Source organism: Eumetopias jubatus, unplaced genomic scaffold (assembly GCF_037043125.1).
Source record: "Eumetopias jubatus isolate StellerSeaLion01/CBP00866 unplaced genomic scaffold, mEumJub1_p1.0 scaffold_16, whole genome shotgun sequence".
Taxonomy (NCBI): Eukaryota; Metazoa; Chordata; class Mammalia; order Carnivora; family Otariidae; genus Eumetopias; species Eumetopias jubatus.
In genome coordinates this window covers 9359180-9370532 of record NW_028274822.1, presented here as the reverse complement: position 1 = coordinate 9370532, position 11353 = coordinate 9359180, and positions in this window count along the sequence as shown.

The following is an 11353-nucleotide window of genomic DNA, read 5'->3' as shown; positions in this document are numbered from 1 at the left end:
CATAAATACTATGTGTTTCTTGAAAGTTCTCACCCTTCACCTAAACATTTACCTCTTAAATATTTTTTTTTCTAACTTAGCTTCTGTGTAGTTGGCTCTAAAAGAAAAAAAATGATATTTTACTGGGAAAAAATTAATTGTATTTAAGTAGACACAAAAAGCTGATTTAATGTGAATGATATTCCCCAATATGCTGACTTTAAAGGAACTCTCAAGGTTACAGTATTACATTCCCCTAAAATTGTCAGGTCTTGTTGTTAGAGCCCAGAAAGTCCAAACAGAGAAGGTATCCTTTGTTACAAAGGGTCACAAGCTTTTAGGGAAGGAGTCAGTCCAGTGAATGCAAACATTCACAAACGGGACTAAGCACCGGAAACATACAAAATACAGTGTCAGAGAAAACATGAGGGTTATGGGCAGCCAAAATCAATCTTTTCAAGCAGAAAGAAAAGTCTTTCCAAAAAGACTTATATTCTGTGTGACCATAATTGTAGGCCTGAATAGAATGTTCTTTCGATTTTGGGGCTGCAATCATTCACTGAAGCATGTATTGATTGAAAAAGCCTCATGAGAATTCTGATTACCCTAACATTTTAAACTTGGAGTGAAAGAGGCAGCTTTTTTATTTCATTTTATGCAAAATTACAGTAATTGCTGTCTGACCTTTTTGATATGGACTGTTAAGCATTACACTGCTGGAATTTTTCACAAAATCAATTATTTTAATTATGACTATCTGACAAGAAGAATCCAGGACATAAACAAGAAAAGAATATTTAAATAAAATGGAAAACAGATTTTTTGACACATAATACAAAGTGCTGTTAATTATAAACTTGACCATTGTAAGCTTTTAGCACTTATGTTTTAAATTCAATTTTCATTTCCAAATTACACTTTCATAGACAAAGACGATTTACGTAATGAATACACTGGGAACAATAACATAAGTTCTCTCAAAGAAGAGGCAAGGACTAAGGAAAAAATAACCAACAATGAAAATCTAAGATTTAACAATACCATAGAGATATCAATGTGTTTTAGAGTGGTAAACTAAAAAGGTAATGAAACAATTTAAAGGAATATGTCCTGTACACCAATGCAAACCCATGTCTAAAATCTATCTAAAAAAATAAAGATATGGCAATAAAAACTCTGAGGTTTTTTGCATTTATATTTTTTATATATTTTTAAGCTCTAATGTAATAAATATATGGGTTTTCATTTTTAACTGATGTGAATGACTAGAAGCTATTTCTATCACATGGCCAAACCTTTGTCCCACAAAAAAACCAAAAAACAAAAAGAAAAAAAAAAAAAAAAGACAAAAGAAACAGCCTGTGAGTTCCTTTGGCAGAGTTAGCATAGTATAACCGGTTTGATATTCTTAATCTATGTCTCCTCATATTTATGTTTAAATCCATCATCTGCAAAACTATACTTGGACACATACAGATAATTCAAACAGATTTCATTTTTTCTAGTGGCCCTGATTCTAGATAAATACTGAAATGATTTACAAGTGAATCGTGCTTGCTAACATGTACAGATGGGGGGGCAGGAAATGATTTTGTTTTTTCAAAGTGATACCCATTAGTTTGTTTAATCACTTCACCTTGGAAAGTACCCAGTAAGAGAAGAGGGTAAACATTTTGATTTCAGAGACTCCTGCGTGGCTCAGTCGGTTAAGCATCTGCCTCCAGCTCAAGTTATAACTCCAGGGTCCTGGGACTTAGTCCCACATCGGGCTCCTTCCTTAGCGGGGAGCCTGCTTCTCCCTCTCCCTGCTGCTCCCCACTGCTTGTGCTCTCTCTCTGACAAATAAATAATAAAATCTTTAAAGAAGAAACCTTTTTATTTCACTAATCAAAAAATGGTTTTCTGAAGAGACCTGGACTCTCAGGATACTCTGAAGGAAGTAAGGGATGATGGTGGTGAGCATGACAGAAGAGTAAGGGCTAGCAACAGAAGACCGTGAGTCCTGTGAGGGGTGAAGGAGAGCAATGAGAGGTCAGACAAATAGTTTCCTTTGTGTAGAGAATAAAAGCTCTGTAAGAAAGGAGTACTTTGGCTTCTCTGGGAGTGGCTACTGCAGGGGAGCCTCTGCAGGATGATAATCTCTAATTTGATTGTAGTAAAGTTCACATAGCCATATACAAAGATTAAAATTCTTCCAACAATACTCCTAAAGTAATTTACAAAATTTGCATATTATAAATTTTGCAAGTATTTGAAGCTATTAAACATAAAACCCAAGCATTTATTTTTAAAAAATTAAACAGTTAATTGAAGAATTTGTTTTAAAAAAAATTAACAAAGCCTCACAGACCTGCAGGACAACACCAAGCCATCTAACCGCCATGTAAATGGAATTGCAAAACAGGAGAGAGAAAAAGGGTAGAAGAAATATTTGAAGAAATAAGGTCTGAACCTTTCCATTAGGAGGAAGACAAAATTATTGATTGATATGAGACGAACAATAAACCCCAAGGAGGATATACAAATGATAACCACACTAGATAAATCAGAGTCGAACTGTTGAAAACCAAAGATACACCCTATAGGCGGCAGCCTGGCCAAAACAGGGCATAAGAAATCTGTCACACATTTGGGTTACTTTTTATAGATGTTTCCCATGTCCTTTTTGCACCTGATTTTGTGGCTGTGAATTGGGAAGTAATAGGAAGAGGTAAAATTATTACCAATAGAATGTGTTCCCTGATGTTCTGGTGGTGGAGGGAGAGAAATCCGCCCCCCCACCCCGCCATGTCTATAGAGGGAGCACCTTCCACCCTGGGAAGCACAGCGAAGAAGTGGACATTAGTAATCTTTTCTCTTTCAGAGTCTGTCTGTGCAGCCTTGATAAGGAAGGAAAGCACCCTGGTGCAGCATTCCCAACCGATTGTCAAAGCCTGAAATTTACCTGACACTGAATCTGCCAACCTGGTCAAATCTTGGGCTCAGACCACCTTGTGATCACCATTTTTTCTAGTTTAATCAGGACCTCTGTCTATCTGAAACAGCCAAGGATGGCACCGTTCCTGCACATCCCTGCAAAACATCCTGACCATACCGCCAGACGTCTCCCATTGCCCTAGCCTTCATTTGGTCATTCACAGGGGTGAATGAATCCTGCCTGGTTAGTGGTGTAGACAGACAAGACAGATTGGATTGTCTTCAGGAAATCCATCTCAAAAGGAGAAACCAGCTTGATTACTGAAACTGACTTGGGAACCCCAAGGCTTATTAGTCTGCTGAGAGGGCCCAGTGGAGCCCCTAACAACCTGGGCACTTACAGGAGCCCTCCCCCCCGACTAAAAACAAAACAACAACAACAAAAAACCCTTGTGAACACTTTCCAGGGAATACTTTAAATACTTTAAAGGTAAATACTTTCAAGGACAATACTTTAAAGGTAAAACTCAGGTATTAGCTTACCTCCCTCCCTAAAACATAGCGAATTGCATCTTATATAAGACCACAAGTTACCTTTAATTGTTATGGAAATACCACTGGTGGATCATGTGGCCCTCGGATGACTGCAGAGATCTCCCCAAAGTGAAACCCCTCTTGGTTACTGTGGAGAGCTACCGTGTGTATAGTTATCCCTATAATGGGAGTCATCGATCATAAAAGGTGGTATGAGTTATGTCTCTGATTTTATCTCCAATGATCAATGACATCATCTCTAAAAGGGAAAAGGACCAGCCTTAATTCACTGGCCAGTATCATTATGGTTGATATAATGGCCTAGACTTCCTCCTTCTGAGGCAAGGAGGAGCTCTGTAGTCACAAATACTCCCTGCTGGACCTGCTGTAAAAGGTCAGTTCAGAAGGCTGAGAAAGCTATCTGACTTTCTAAGATAGACCCTAGTGGTTAATGAGATTTGTTCAGTTGGCAGGGTCCAGGACCCTGGCGGTCACGGTTGAAATCAATACCATAGGTTGACCTCATCCTGCTGCTCGGCATTGTGTTGATAGTAGCCTTAATTAAGTTTTGTATGAAACGCAATGAATAGGTCTGGTTCTGGCCTCGTTCAAATTAATCAGAGAGGCTGGCAGAGTGGTACTCTTAAGGGAAATTCACCAGAATACAAAGCAATGTACAAATAAGGGATCTGTATTTGGGGAGACAAACTGTCCATGGTGCTCTCACATTTCTGCATGTCTTGGAAGCTGGCCTCTGTTCCAGACTATCTTTTCAGGTATACCAGGAAGCTGGTATACAAAATACTTAAAAGACAGAGTGGTTCCCTCCAAACAAACTGCAGGTTTGCAGAGAGTGATGGAAGAGAGAGAAAGTGCCTTTCTTAACATCAGGCACATGGACTGTCCATCATAAAAGATTTGGGTTCCTCAAGCTCTAGATTCCTCTCCCATCATGTCATCCACTGTGTGTGTGGATTTCCACTTGCCCTCTTCTTGTTACACTGTGGTAATTGGAGCTCAGGGAACCAGCCTAAGGAAGTGCTGATACCCTATTATTCCTGTGAGTGATCAAGTCCTTTGTCTCTGATCAAGAGTCTCATGTCTTCTGTCAGCATCCATGAAACTGTGACAGGCTAATTTCTTGGTTTGCAATTAAGGTTAAATTTTATACTCACAATAGTTCTGGGCAAGAACACTTTCTCTAACCAGATCCAAACATAACTCAAGCTGCCTATTTAAATTTCTTTTTACGTTTATATGGAAGATGACATTAACCCTGTCCTTTTACGCACTTTCAAATACCATTTAATCCAATACGTATAAACTTATCTAATACTTTCTTTGTCTTTATTACCTGTTTTTTTTTTCTACAAAGAATAGTATACATACTTCATGTAAATGTCATACTAAGTCACCTGAAACTGGAAGGTCTGCTACGCAAACATTTTTAGAAACCAAAAGAAGGTGGCACAATTAACATAGATGGACTATTATAATAACTGTACACAACTGTGAGTCTACCTATTGCTACATATTAAAATATTTTGCAGTATGTTACAAATTTTAATTTATTACAAACAGAAAAAGAAAAAGGGGAAAAAAGGGAAGAAAAATTAGCTATGTTCTTTCATCTATTACATTCTCACCACTTAACTATACAAAGACAAGATCCTTATTTAAAGGTAACGTTTGCTCGATACACAAAAGTATACACATTAGATCACTCAGAAACAGATGGGACTAACCTACGGTGTCAGAAGTGAGGAGTGATTCTCTTTGTTGGAGCTGACGAAGGTGCAGTGAAGTAGGCTTCGAGGATGCAGGTTAGGTCCCATTTCTTATCCTGAGTGCTGGTTACATGGGTTCATGTTGTCAAACTATGCACGTACTAGTGCTTACCTTTCTCTGTGCGTGTGTCATACTTCCATAAAAAGGTGACTTTTAAATGTGGTATTATGAGGGCACAGAAAAGGGACACCTAACCAAACTTTGGTGGCCAAAAATGCTTCCTGGAGAAACTAATGCCTGAAAGGAGTTTTCAGGAGTGGGGTTAGCTGCATGGAGTTAGAATGTGGAGAAGTGCCTGTAAGTAGAGAAGATTCCATCTAGATGGAAAGAACAACAAACAGTTGTTTCCAGCAAGGTGTTGAACAAAACTTGCAAATAACAGCGTGAAGAGATGACATTGGAGAAGACATAAGGGCAGATTACAGAAGATTTTTTTTTATCACATCAAGGAATAAGTTTTATAAGCCAATAAAGACTTGAGAAAAGTCTTAATATGTTGAATTTCAGATACATTCCTATGGAACCCTTATTGAGAACTGATTTAAAAGGGGGTAGGCAGTAAAGGAAGTGATCAAAGACTCAGGCTTTTTTAGTATCTTTGTAGAAAACTGCAAAAGAAAAAAAATAAAATTTACCTAAGTAAATATGCTAGTAACGTAAGGGCAAAGGGGAGCCTGGCAATGGACCTGTCCTGATAGACAATTTCACATTGTCTTCTGCTTTCTCTTAAGGACCAGGTGGAGGGGCTCTCTGGTTTTATTTCAATTCACTCATAAGATTCTGTCATTTTATTTGTACAATTGGTATCCAAAGTTTCCACTAATTATCCAATACAAATACTTTTTATCTTGCACATTTTAATTTTGCTAGGATTATCATAACAAAACAATACCCTGGGAGGTTAAAAATAGATTTCATTCAGCTCAGTTGATTTTTGCATACTGATTACATTTTATCCCAGCAGTTAATCATCAAGTTTCATGTCATTTCAGATTTCTTAATTTATACTTATCTCAGACCCCAGGCACAGAAAAAAATGTGAATGAAAAAAATGTGAAAGCTGACAATGATTTCAATTTCCAAGGCTCTCATTCCTGCCCATCACAGCTGTTACAACCATGAATGTTCCTTTTGACACTGAACTCTTCCACTTCTATTTTCCTAATGACAAAACTGTAATTAAAAGGGAAATATTTTTTATTAAAGGGCTCACGACATGTAACATATGAATTATTACATAACTTGTAACACAATGCAAGACTGGCAGACATTGTTATATTATGTGTATGTACACATCTATCTACCCATCTAGCTATTTATACACATACACACAAAACACCTATTAACACACATATGTATTTATACACATACACACCCAGATATACATACTGACTTGAGGGGAAGAAAGATTCTGCCTCAAGGGTCACAAAGAGATTTTCATATGTATAAGTCCATTAAAAATCATACTATTTGGCCTTTAATTGTATGCTTTTTTCATAAGAAGATATGAACATACTTTGGCACAAATTATATACCATACATTCATTTCAATGGGTTGCATCTTATAACAAGTAATAGGCATAGCTTAACGTTGAATATAACTTATTTTTGATATGGTCTTTAAATTTCTATTTTCTTTTTTCTCTGATTATTTTTTGTGTTCTTTTTCTCAAAAAAATAACAAAAACATTCATTGAATATATATTATGTTCGATATAAGTGTTCTTTTCTTAAAATATCCAAGAGGTAAAAAATGATAAAATTCTGATATTTCAAAATGCTATTTAAGGGACACAGTATTGTAAAGACATAAAATATAAACACAAAACTGTGTTTATGTCCAAGGAAGGAAATAGTATTACCTAGAAGAAATAAGAAAGATTCCTGTATGTGGTAACCATTAAGGAAACTTTGAAATAAAAAATGCAATTAAAACTGGTTGGTCAGCTATTGTGGGCCATTGTACTGAGAAACAGAAAGAAGAAAGTTTCAGAGATAGGAAAATAAGAGGTAGACTGACAAACATTGAGTAATCTAACAGATTGGAGAGGTGGAGAAAAAGTAAGAGAGAGACAGAGTTGAAAAAGTCTGTTACAATAAACGTCAAGCACAGTTCCTAGTCCTAGGTGCCTATTTTAATCAAAGAAAACTTCCAAAATCTTCAGGTTCATAGGGGTCATAAATTCTGATTCAGCGTCAGTGATAGCCAGTTAGAAATCTTTAAAGGTATTTGAATATTGAAATGAATTTATGTGTGATGTGTCTGAAAAGAAACTTGCTTTCATTTTGGAGTGAAACAATGATCATGGAGGGATGTGCAAAAGGAAAACAATAGACTCATCAGCTCACACAGTTGGAAGATAGATTAGTGATTTTGTAATGCCACATTCTCGATCCAAAAACCATTCTAAAACATTCATAATCATTTAGTCTGCAATCTATGTTTAACCATTTTCAAGAACTACTTGTGATAACAATCCAATTTTATTCTTTTATTTGCTGTGATTCCATGGTCTCATATATATATATATGTATATATATATATATGTAAATATACATATATATATATAAAACTTACATATATATATTTAATTTTTGGCAGTGGAGACTGATAATTGCTTTTCCAAGTTCTACTCTCCTTTCTTACTAAGTGAGGCATAATTTTATTGATGTGGCAATATGCATAGCTAGAACTAATTAACTTTACAGACACTATTTCACCTAAGGATAGTCAAACGACAAAGTTGTAGTCAAGGAAGCATAAGTGAAAGTCTGTTAGCAATTTCTGTACATGTTTTGCTCACTACATCTTCTTCCTCTCTCCCTCTTCGTCTTTCCCCAAAGAAAGTGGGCAAAGGTAATCCTGAGATAGAGAGCCATCTTGTGGCCATGAGGGTGAAGTCACCTGCTGAGAGTTCCTTAGATATGAAAGATAAAGGGAAGCTGGATCCTTGAGAACTCTGAAGCAGATCTGGAAACGTTTGCTTTCTGATTTCTTCTCATGTGGGGTCAATAGAAAACCTTGATCTAGTTTAACCATGTTACTTGCAGCCAAATGCAACCCTAACCGATATACTTACCCTGACCAAAAGACTGAAATTCGTGTAGAAAATCTAAAGATTCACTTGCAATTTCTTGACTAAATTTAGATATAAAAATCTCAGTTTTTTAACCATTTTGGAAGTATGGCTTTTTTCCCATAAAGAAGAGAAAAATAATTTAGGGATTTCTTAGATCTATGTTATAACACTGAGATGACACAAAATATTGAATCATCAAGTGAGTCTCACAGGACTCACAGACTTTACTCCATAACCAAGTTTTCATTCACCTTAGCAGTGAATCAACGGATACAAGCAATCATAAGACATAAAGCATTATTCTCTTGGAGACACTCAGACTGTCTGAAACAGCTGCTCAGGATGGTCATTTATCTCTGGCTTCAAGAGGCACTCTGGTTTGGCATCTACCTGTGGGGGTTGCTCTGAACGATGAATGCTCAATGATCCTGAGATGTTGAGGAACATCATATTTTATCACATTAATTACGTGGCATATGTGACAATACCCCATTTCCCAGCCAGTCATAAAAATCCATAAACCCCAGATTTCTTTATAGTAAATACCCTAAACAGACCCACCATATTCTGATAAAAGTATTTCATGTACAATGACTGTTAGCTTTCCACTGGTAAATACAATTTATGAGTTTATTTGAAGATCAGCCTACTAAAATGATCGTAACAAGATTTGACTGGTGTCACGCCTGCTATTCAGATTTCTCAGGAAGAGAGAAGGAATGAGTTACAGTCTTCTGACCCTTTCTTTGCCAACCACTCACCAACAAGCTGAACTTGCTATGACCTCACTAATCTTCCTGCTCTGGGAAAACTTGAAATAAGTCCTTGCTTCTCAACTTATTCCCGGTCTGAGGCCCATCAGTTATGGACTGGCAATCCTGTGAGTAAGAGACAAACTTTTATTATGGTAAGTACTAAGCTTTGTAGACTTTGCAATTCAGCAGTTAAGTATCCTTACTAAAACAGTGCTTTTAAAACATTTGTTAATTCCTGGGGTGCCTGGGTGGCTCAGTCTGAAGCATCTACCTTTGGCTCAGGTCATGATCCCAGAGTCCTGGAGCCCAACATCTAGCTCCCTGCTTGGCAGGAAGCCTGCTTCTCCCTCTCCCAATACCCCCTGCTTGTGTTCTTGCTCTCTCTCTCTCTGTGTCAAATAAATAAATAAAATCTTTAAAAAAAATTGTTAATTCCTTTCCAAAACCAAATCAACAAGGCAACATCTTAACACTGGAAAACATATTTTTCAAATAGACCCAATCCTCAATCCATTTCTGCCAAATTCCATCATTTTAAAATACAACTGTAACAGCCATATTCAACCACAACAAACCTGTGAGGTTTTATTTACCTCTGTATATAAAGACCACATCAATATTATTCTTTGTTGTATGAAAGCATAAGGAATGTACTAAATTTACGAACCATGATTTCTTACATGAATTATTTATCACTGCCTTTTCTGTTTTACTTCTATATTGTCTTTATTTACTACTATAAAATAATTTTTAATTTCCCAGAAAATTTTCTTTTACACTCTCTACCCTACCTTCATTCAAACTCTCTGCTATTTAGGCCAGTGATTCTCTAGGCAAAACACATCCTTAGCCTCTGTTTTTCAAATTACAATTCTTGATTAGACAAAATAATTTTTTTAAAAAAGCATTTAAAAGCCATAAACCAGAAAGATGTTTAACACTTCTATATACCATCTGTATCAGTTACATAGATACACTTCTAGATTCTATTTGTATTATTTACCACAATACTAGCTGGTTTAACAAGTAAAATTCCAACTGAATAATGGTTTAAACACACAAGATATTTAATTTTCACTCACGTAAAACTGTTAAAACAATTCAAGGCAGTTCAAGGCTCCTCTAGGCTTTGACTGATTCAAACTGACGAACACTTTGCCATCTTATACATATGATTTCAAAGGTTGTTCTGGACATCTATATCCAGCCAGGAACAGAGGGAGGAGCATGGAAAAACATGGGTGGGAAAGTTCTGAATGCAGGTATGGATGTGATGGAAGTCAATCCTGTTCTACTCTGTTGTCAACATCAAGTTGACAAGGAGAATAAGAAATGCTGTCTGGCTGTATATTCTAGAAGAAAAGGAAATGGGTCCTGATGATCGTGATCAATTCATACTTAAAGCCAATTCTGAGATTCTCCATTTTTTGCTTCAGTCCTCAATTCTGATTCAAAACAGAAGAAAAGGAGTCATTATTTGACCTCCTGCCTAGACATTTTCTAAGGGTGCTAATTACACCCAGTGATAATTAGGGCACGGTAGTTAGCAAGCTTGATAAGACAGAGATTTTTCTTCATCATAAGGTGTCACACACACACACACACAAAAGAGAGTTATTCCTCATTGGCTAAGTCAGATCTACATTTTTCCAAGCGAATACACATTAGCAAGGAGTCATCTAGCATCACAACACATTCTTTACTTAGCATGCTAATGAAGAGTTCCTGTATACCTTTCCTGAAGATCCTTCTTATTTTTCCATGATAAAGAAGAAAGTTTCAGAGGATCCAGCAAACTCTTTTATCTCTATAAAGACATCCATGGAACAGGGTCACCAATTCACATTTTTCTCCTTTCTGTTCTTTTCCTTCTATTTTCTCAGGGTCATATTTCCTCTCTATCCATATTGACTTGATTGTATTCACCCTATTTAGAACACTTTATTTCATTTCGTACAATTTTTTTCCGCCTTGAACAGAAAGTCCTTGTTCTTTCTCTTACGAGAGAATATAGAACTATTGTAGAGATGGTGTATTACCCTCAGTTCAATCATGAAGATCAACCTGAATTTGTACACACATGGCTGTGCATTAGGAAGCTCCATCCAGAAGAGAAATAATGGGAAAAAACTGAAGGCTAGAACTATGGAGATAGCTGTGGAAATAGAAAAAAAAGGATTAAAATGAGCCAAATTTCTGAGGTATAAACCGAAGAATGAAATAACACTGGTTGATGGGAAGAAGGGCAGACAAAAAAGAGTTTAAAGTAATCTTGAATTTTAACTTTGAGTTGATAAAACA